The sequence below is a fragment of the Tupaia chinensis genome, unplaced genomic scaffold (assembly GCF_000334495.1).
Source record: "Tupaia chinensis unplaced genomic scaffold, TupChi_1.0 Scaffold140508_1, whole genome shotgun sequence".
Classification (NCBI taxonomy): domain Eukaryota; kingdom Metazoa; phylum Chordata; class Mammalia; order Scandentia; family Tupaiidae; genus Tupaia; species Tupaia belangeri.
Genome location: NW_006200383.1, coordinates 50,073 through 59,683, shown reverse-complemented (window position 1 = coordinate 59,683; position 9,611 = coordinate 50,073). Strand labels below are relative to the sequence as shown.

General features: G+C 32.1%; 1 protein-coding gene across 1 annotated transcript in view; it reads left to right on the top strand.

Annotated features, from left to right (window-relative positions):
• LOC102498438 (1,4-alpha-glucan-branching enzyme) overlaps window positions 1–9,611 on the top strand; it is a 162,657-nt gene that overhangs the window by 132,308 nt on the left and 20,738 nt on the right. The gene's annotated exons all lie outside the window — the stretch shown is intronic.

The window sequence follows — 9,611 nt, the reverse complement described above, 5'->3', positions numbered from 1 at the left end:
TAAATAAGAATTTATTGACTCTTAAATAATTTTGCTTATATACATTAAAAAAAAACTCAGAAAATCAGCATGTATTTTTGTTTTTGGCTCGAAGTTTTTCTAGTGTTTTCTGTGGAAAAAAATAAATATTTGTTACAATTGGTTCATCTTAAAAAAAAAAAAAAAGACAGTCTATATTCCTGGAATCCTGTTCTTCTTTCATGTGTATAAATTATTAGAGCATTTCAGTTTGAGTTTTTTATCAAAATATGATTTTAAGTATTCATTATATTAAAGGTACTTAATTCATCACATTTGCTTCACAGCCTGTTGTATTTTAACTCTTGCTTAACAGTCCCATGGGATTTCTATACTATAATTATCCAAGTGTTTTTTTTTTTTTAATTTTTCTTTATAAGAGAGATTTTTGCTATAAGGCTCATACAGAAAGAGACAGAGGGACAGAAAGTAGGAAATCACTCCCTGGGGGAGATGGCCATGCCACAATCTCTTCTCCTTCATTCTCTTCTCAGGATTTTGGGCATGCAAGCACATGTGTCCGATATGAGTTTTAAGCTGTTGGGTCTGGGAATCAAACTGTAGTTGACTATGTGGGAGTTCAGCAATGTAACTATCATGCCATCTTTTGGTTCCAATTATCCTAGTTTTAATTGAAGACTCTGGATGTTGACTAGATTAAGTATTTCGTCCAAGTCATAAGTGGTTCAGACGATAATCATACTGAGATGAACCACCTTCTATTCTGTCCTCTGCAATATGCAGACTTCATGTTGAGAATAATAATGATTGAGTTCAAATCTTATTTTAAATGTGTGGAAATCACTTGGTGATTTTTGTTCACATGCTGTTTAAGAGGAAAAAAAACCCCACAAATCTATTTTTAAATGCAATTACACAGAAAATGGATAAAATAGTTAAGTAGCAGCCTGAGTAATCTATGCTCTGCTTTGAAACTGTTTTTTGCTTACTTGTATTTTATATACTAACGTATATGTGTGAGTGCTTAACTCTGAGAATTTCACGTTCTGTTGAGAATGTACTTCCAGAGACAGATACCGTTGTTTTAGCAAGTAAAATTAATATCTAAGATTTGATGCTATTATTCTTTTTTTCATCATCAGTGTATCTTCTTTTGGTTATAATGCTCTCTAGCTCAGTTACTTTGCTCTGAACTTTTAGATTTGTTAATTTTTTTTATTAACTTGGAGACCAGTTCATTATCTTTTTAAATTTTTTTTGCCAAAGGATGTAGTATATTTTTTTAAGGTTTGACTTAATTTATAAAGGAAGTTTTTTGAACATTATTTTTAGGAGAGTGTACCCAGATATAGCATTTAATTTTTAAACTTGTAATAACCACTTCAGGAAATGAGTAGCATTTTTTTCTTTAGTTTTTCTGAACAATATTAAATCTTAAATTTCAAATAAAAATTATAACTAAATTTTAGTGATCCTAACGACTGAGGTCTCTGAAACGGGCTTTTTTCAAAATCTAAACACTTTAAGAGTTCTGTCAGATTTTTATTTTACAATTGAATTCTGTAAAAATTGGAGCATCTTCCTTTTTATTATTGTGGATCATGATATTTTTCATAGATTTAACTGTGCTCTTTAGGCAATTAAAATCATAAGGCTAAAATAAACACATAATTTAGAGTTTTTCTTTAAAATGATTTTCTTTTAGTAACTCAATAAGTTGTATGTTTGAATAGAACATTTATGTATCAAATTGATACCTTGGTAGCAGTGGAGTTATAGCTCCCTCTTTTGGAAAGCTAAGGCATGGCATTTTGATAGAGATGAATTGTTCTTTTCAAATGTACAGTTTACATAATTTCCTGCATACAGATATGCAAATAATATTTTTCTCTGGAATAGTTTTCCTGTGGAAGTGTACAGAATTACTAAAAAAATTTTAAACTTTCATGTATATATGTGCACGTGTAATTTTTTAGATAGATGGAGAATTTCAGGCCATTTAATATGTATCTCAACCCAGGGAAAACTTTTTATTTTGATGTTTGAAATGACTTTAGTTTAATTTTAAGCCTTAGTTATACCTTTTTTTTGTAAATTATTAAACATGGATTATAATATCTACATTAAACAAACAAAATCTGAAACAATTAGCAAGTCTAGAAAAAAATGGAAAAGTCACCTTTTTCATAAAATCATTAATGGCCTGACCCTCCCTGCTAACAGCAACTGTTGTATAGTTTATGTGGACATTCTTCCTGATCTCTTTCTAGACATCTATACACTGTTCTTTTGTCTCTCTGCCTCTTTGTATTTATATGCTTTTTATTGTCTTAATGTGGTTATACCGTGCCTATTAGTCTCCAAAGTATTATGTGAACCTCATAAGATACATTATTGTTTTCCTTACTTGAATCAACTCTATACCCATATTAATAGAGAAATGCTTACAGAGTAGAAACTAATATTTACTCTGGCTAAACATTCTACTTTGGCATGAACATTCATTATAGAAATAAATAAAAACTTATTAATTTACATAATGTGTATCATTTGAATGTTTCTCTTAATAGTTAAAGCAATTTTGTAGCAATTTGATTCTGTCTTGATGTATTCAAAATTACAACTATTGCTGCCTGCTTCTGGGGTTTGGAAGTGCCCTAAATTTTTCCTGTAAATTGTTCAACCATGTTTCTCCTGTAAATGGTTCAAATTCTGTCTTGCTGGGTAGAGCTTCAGTTTTTAACGATGTACTTGTTTGTAACTTCCTACAGAGTAAAAAGAAGTGCTTCAAATTTAAAGATTTTTAATTAATAATTAATTTATTGCAAGAAGACCACTTCAATATAACATTAAACGAAAGTTTGAAAAAGTCCACAAGTTACCTTACGTTAACAAGTCTCACATTGATATGAATCTGGTCCTTTCCATTTGTTTAATTTTTCTTATTTACTTTAAGTATTTATTTATCGAATCAGATTTTCTAAGAAATTGATAAAACTACTTCAACCCAAGAAATTAAATGGCTATAGTTAAACAAACGTATTTGTGGATGTATGTGTGTGTATCTATGTGTGTATCACTGTTAGGAAACTTGGTTTCATTGCCTTTGTATATTAAAAAAAAAATTATCTTTGGACCAGCTGATGGCAGAATGGTTATGGCACTGGACTCCCATATAGTTGTCTGCAGTTCAAGTCCCAGACGTAAAACTGGGTGCTTAAAACTCACACCAGGCACGTGTACATGTTTGCCCAACATTCCAATAGGAGAATGGAGAAGAAGGGATTATGACATGGCTATGCCCCCTGGGGATTGATCTCTCACTTTCTGTCTCTCTGTCTCTGTCTCTCTAGCTAGCACACACATCCTATGGCAAAAATCTCTCTTGAAAACAAAAACAAAAACAAAAAAAGAACTCTCTCAATAGTCTTTATCTCATATACAAATTAGAGTGTAATGAAATAGCATAAATTGAAGAATATACAGGAGATGACTTTTATTTATTGCCTTCGTAAATAAAAGTGTTGACATTAGCATATTTGTATTACACTGGTTTTACTCTACTATTATGCTAAATATGGTTAGTTAGTAAAGGACAATTAATTCTATGTCATTGAATTAAGTCACATTTACAACCAGTCATGTTAAGAGATATGAAGTGATAATAATAATGATATAATAATCATTAATGCTTTGTACTGGTAATTACAACTGGTGGTTTTTGGAAATCTCTGTTCATGTGAATACTTTCACCCTTTCTTTCAACTGAATCTTTTGTCAGATATGAAAATAATACTCCATTCACTGCTAAATAGTGAAACTTTATTTCTAGCAAATAGGTACTTTTAATTCAGGCAGTTTTAATACATACATGGTTGATGAGAGGTTCTAACATAAACTTTAAGCATGGTGTTTCCTCTTAAAGCAACAACTATGAGCTTTGTCAAGAACATATTATTTCTCAACTGAGTGGCGCCCTGTCCATTTGTTCGCAAGATATGAACTCATTTTGAAATTAATAATTACATGAAAGGTAATTTTAACATCTGAAGAAATTGATTCTTTTTCTTTTCAAATCTTTTTTGGTGTTTTAGGCCCACCTATTTCCAGATTTGTGCATACTTACAATATTTGTCTTTATAGAGCTGCTAATTTTTTTTTTGACACATCTAAGTTTTCTTTTATGCCAATCTAATTTTGAAAGCTGCTCCATTCTCTAATTCTCTCGACCTCCTCTACTTATGGTTCTCCCTTTACCTTTTCTCATATGAACCTGCTTATTTTACTTCTTGTCTCAAAACTTACTCTGATTCCAGCTTTTTTTATATTTTGGATGTTGTGTTTTCTTCTTCTAAAATCACATCCTAGGTTAGGGTTAGATCAAAGCCAAAGTACATGGTTTTGAATCCAGCTTAGATATAACTCCATCTCACCTCCTCCAATTTTCTCTGACCCCTGAGGGTTCCTGTATATTACCATCTGTTTCTTTTTGCATAATATATAAACTCTGTAAATTAGTACAACCACTGCAGAGAACAATATGGAGATTCTTCAAGAACCTACAAATAGTACTGTCATAGGACCCTGTAATTCCACTACTGAGTATCCAGTCCAAAATTAGAAAACCACAGAGTCTGCAAAATACTTGCACATCCATGTTTATTCCATCCTTATTCACAATTGCTAAGCAATAGAATCAACCAAAGTGTCTAAGAACAGATGAATGGATTAAAAAATTGTGACGCATATACACTATATAATACTTCTTACCCAGAAAAAAAATGAGGCCTTGACATTAGTTACAAAATGGACAAATATGGAAGACTTAATGTTAAGCAAAGCCCGCCAGATTATGAAAGACAAGCACTGGATATCCGCTCTTCACATATATCAAATATCTATACTCTAAGGCAGAAACTGAAAGATTGGAAGGTATAATAGCAGTGAGGGTAACTGTGGGTGCTAAGGAATAGTATAGGAAGAGGTGGGGAGTGGGAGGGAGGGGATCAGGGGGAAAAAAAGAGATGCATTTAACAACACAAAAATGAAAAGGTATCTTGATGATAATGTATATTATATGGTAATATCTTTGACTTGACCGAAATTAACTCTATTCATGCTGGGTAAAAAATTTTGTACACTGTAAAGCTGTACAGTAATTAAATGTAAATTTTAAAAAAATAATTTAAAAACTCTGCTTCTATAATATAAATTTAAAAATTTAAACTTTGAAACCAAATACATTAAGAATTTTCCCTGTGTAAAAGACCTTTTATGATTCTTTCTCATGAAGAAATTGATTCCAAATATGTTAATAATTATATGTAGGGAGATACAAATAAAAATTATGAGTGCATGGGACCAGCAGGTGGTGTGGTGGTTAAGGTGCTGGACACTCCCACATGGCCAATCACGGTTTGAGTCCCGGACCTGGTGGCTTCCTTTCTCACTTTCCCTCTCTCTCTCTTTCCTCCTCTGTGTCTCTCTCTGGTCAAATTAAAATAAATGAGTGAATAAATAAAGTTAAATAAATAATGTTTTTAAAAAAATTATGAGTGCATAAGCTAATGAATCATGCTATGTTATCTTTGAATTTTCCATTCTTTGTGCCTGTGGACATAATAGCATTATATTAATATTATATTAAGCATCACCCATGTCATTGACAAAAATGATTAATCACTATTTTATCTACCTCTTGTAGTTGCTTCTTTCCGATCTTACACAACTGCATTGACGATGCAGAAACCTAGCTGCAAGAGAATAAGAAAAATGTTATTTTAATCTTCCCATGCTAATACAAGGAAGCAATGTTAGAAGGTGGTTGTAAAGGGCCGAAGAGCCAATATCTGCTTCAACTTTGAATTAAAAATTATAAAATTACTTCTAATAACATAGTATTGTATGAAAAGAACAATCATCCAGTCTCACTAATGGGATTTAAGTAGCAGTGATAAATATATTGCAGAATGTTTTGCAAAGTGATAAATGATTTGTAAAATGGTTTATGTGGACATAATATAGAAATTGTGAAGATTCTCAAAGTGATGGGCTAGGACTGCAGAGTAAGATCAGAACATGGAATGGATTCACCATACTCCTTTATGACAATTTTCCCAAGTGCAGTATAATGGTAAATTTCTCATCAATATACAGTAAGAGTTTAAGGACATTCATTGGTACACTGAGGACCACAAATGAATAAATTTCTGAGCCTACATGGATGCCTTCAGTGATTTAAGTGATAATAATTTTTATGTAATGATCTAAATTTTTACTGTTTGTGGATAATAAACTATAGGAAGAATAGGCTATAAAAATTCAAAAGAATTATAAATTATTGTTAAAATATAGAAAAATTAAAAATGTAAAGATCGATAAGCATTCATTACAAAATGCTTTTTATCATTTGTAAAGGTGTTTGTTATTATCAAAGTTTTACAATATCTGTTCCTTGAAACCCTGATGTTGGTTTTCTTTTCTCTGTATTTTATTATTGGAACACTCGGTATTTCTAACTACTTTAGTTTTTGTTTTCTCAGGTCTATCTTTTATTCCCCTAAGTTGCTAGACTGTAGACCACAGAATTCAAGTCAAGGGTAATAGGTAGAATGGTGGCCCTTGTTAGAATTAGGGCGAAGGCATCTTTAGTTTAAAATTTTTCTGGTGGTTCTCATTTTATATCTAGGATTAAAACCTACTGCTAAAGACATGTAAAAGCCTATATTCTTTACTGAATTCACGGAAAGAAATGTTCTATTCCAAACGTGTCAGCACATCCAAATCAGTCTAAACAGGTGTTTAATTCCCTTTGCTAAGGTGACAAGTAAATATATAATATATTTTAGGAAAGGAACTACAAAAAGGTATTCTCTTCCTCGTTTTTACTGCCTGCAGAAGTGAATCACAGGTATCCAGAAAGTCAGAATGCTCATGAAAATCTGTTTCCTGCTTGTATCCTACATGTGAACATTGATTCTAGAAATATTTCAAATATATTAACAGACTTTCTTTTACTTATATCCATGTACTATAACCTATCTTGCACTTACTTTATATACTTTATTCTTTCGTCCTTCAATATACACACAATAGGCTTTAAATATGCTTATGAAGTCTTGGAGTATTGAACACTTTCATTTTTATTTATAATTATTTTAAAATAAATGTGTTTCATGTTTTTTCTTCTAAATTTTGTAGGTATGTTTTCTTTTAGAGAGCTTTTATTTTATTTGATGGTTGATCTTTTAATGCTATGCCAGATAGAAAAGAAAACTACATTTTGTAATAGGTGGATATTATTTTTGGTTATGTTTAATAAAAGTATTTGCACTTTGGCCAAGCATGCCTTCAAATAATGACGAATAAAAGTATGCCTACAGGAAATAACCTTTTTCTCATGGTAAAGTACATAGTGCACAATCCTTCTTATGATTTAAACATTTACATTTAAGCTGAGTTCCTTTACTGAATACCACAGTTAAATGTATGTTAAATATCAAAATTACTCTTTAACCCTCTTCAATTTAAAGTTTTTTTTTTCTTACTCCTCAGTCTGTTCTTCCCACTTGTCCTAATATGCCAATAGCAATTAAATTCCCCATGTGATTCTGTGTGCCCTAACTGAAAAGAAATAAAAATCTTGTAGACAGGTGATTCAAAAAAAACAAAAGCAGTCAGCTATAGATTACTGCAATTTGTAACATGATATCTTCCTCACGCTCCTCATTGATGTCAGGTAGACAATTCCTAACTTACACTTTATCAATTTTATTGTATTCACTAGTTTATTATTATTTACTATAGCAGTATTTCCTACTTCTCTAGAAGGTTTATCATGCTTGGAGATGAAAGCTAAGTTTGCTGTCCTGTGCCTTTGTTTTTGAGGCTTTTGCCATAAGGCACACGTGCTCGCTGCAGAGAGACATGGAGAGACAGTGAGAGGGAAAGTGAGAAATCACTCCCCAGGGGAGGATAGCCATGATGCAGTCCTCTTCCATTCTTCTGTGATTTTGGGCATGCACACACACAAACCTGGTGTAACTCTCAAGCTGCTTGGTTTGGGACTGGAGTTGCAATCAGCCATGCAGGAGTCCAGTACCTTAACCACTGTATCACCTTCTGGCCCCATTTGCTTTTGTTTTCTGTCTATGTGAGATCAGGCATAGATGCCTAATGATTCGAAAATACCCAAACTAGAAGGGTTTAAAGTAAGTAGCTCTACTGTGGAGACTCCGACTCAATTTTTTTTGAGAGAGTTTTCCTATAGGGCGCACGCCCTCACCAGACAGACAGAGAGACAGAGAAACAAAAAGCGAGAAATCACGCCCCAGGGGGATGGCCACGCTGCAATCCCATCTCTTCCATTCTCCTCTTGGGATCTTGGGCATGCACACACACGAGCCCGGCGTGAGTTTTAAGCCACCGGATCTGGGACTCGAACCGCAGTCGACTACATGGGAGTCCAGTGACATAGCCAACATGCTAACTGCTGGTCCCAAGGCTCTGATCTTTATCATGACTTCTTCCCATCGTCACTGTCTCTGGTTTCAACTCCTGAATCAATCATCAGAAAGACTTGCTCCAGTTCTTCATCATAGTTTATAATCTACCTGAATGCTATAAAAAGTTTATTTGGGAAGAAATTATCTAAATGTGTATCTAGAGTTTCATCTCACATCTGATCATTTTCTGTTTCCCACCATACAGCTTATTCTCTCAGTTTCTCATTTCTTTTTATTGTATTTTAAAGAATTGTTTAATTTTATTTATTATTATTAATATTACTTTAAATTTGACCAGAGAGAGACAGAAAGAGAAAAAATGAGAACACAAGTCACCAGGTCCAGAACTTGAACTTCATTTGGCCGTGTAGGGGTCTAGTAGCTTCAATACCATGCCACCTGCCAGCTCTCACTTTCTCATTTCTTAATGAGTTTATTTCCTTGTCAGTGTTCAAACATACCTATTTATAATTCTGTTTCACCTAATACCTCCTATACCTTGCAAAATACAGGTCATTTCTGAAAAAAAGAAGAGTGATAGCATAGCAATCTATGAAACCATATTTGTAAAGAACATCTAAATGTTCAAGAAGAATTTTCATCATTTTATTTATTTAAGTCATTACTTATATTCTTAAATTATTAGTATCACTTTGTAGTGAATATGTAATAGTATCTTTTCTTAAAATATCTTAACAAATTTTCATCATTTTATTTATTTAAGTCATTACTTATATTCTTGAATTATTAGTATCACTTTGTAATGAATATGTAATAGTATCTTTTCTTGAACATTTTTAACATTTTTAGAATATACATACATATATATATATATATATATATATATATATATATATAGTTTTTGGAATTTCTCTAGACTTATTTTAAGAGTTGCATTATCCGCCCCCACCCCCCCCACACACATACTATATTTTACTTCATTGTATAGTACTTAGAGTAATTGTTTAGGAACCATATTTCTTTCTTCAAATGATTTATCACTAGATAGACTTTTGTAGTTATATTATTTTAAAAAGAACTTTAACTTATCTTATGAGACTATGTCTCCCCTATCCTATCACTTCTAGAAATACTTCTTAGATTTTTTTTATTGGCATTATACCAGCT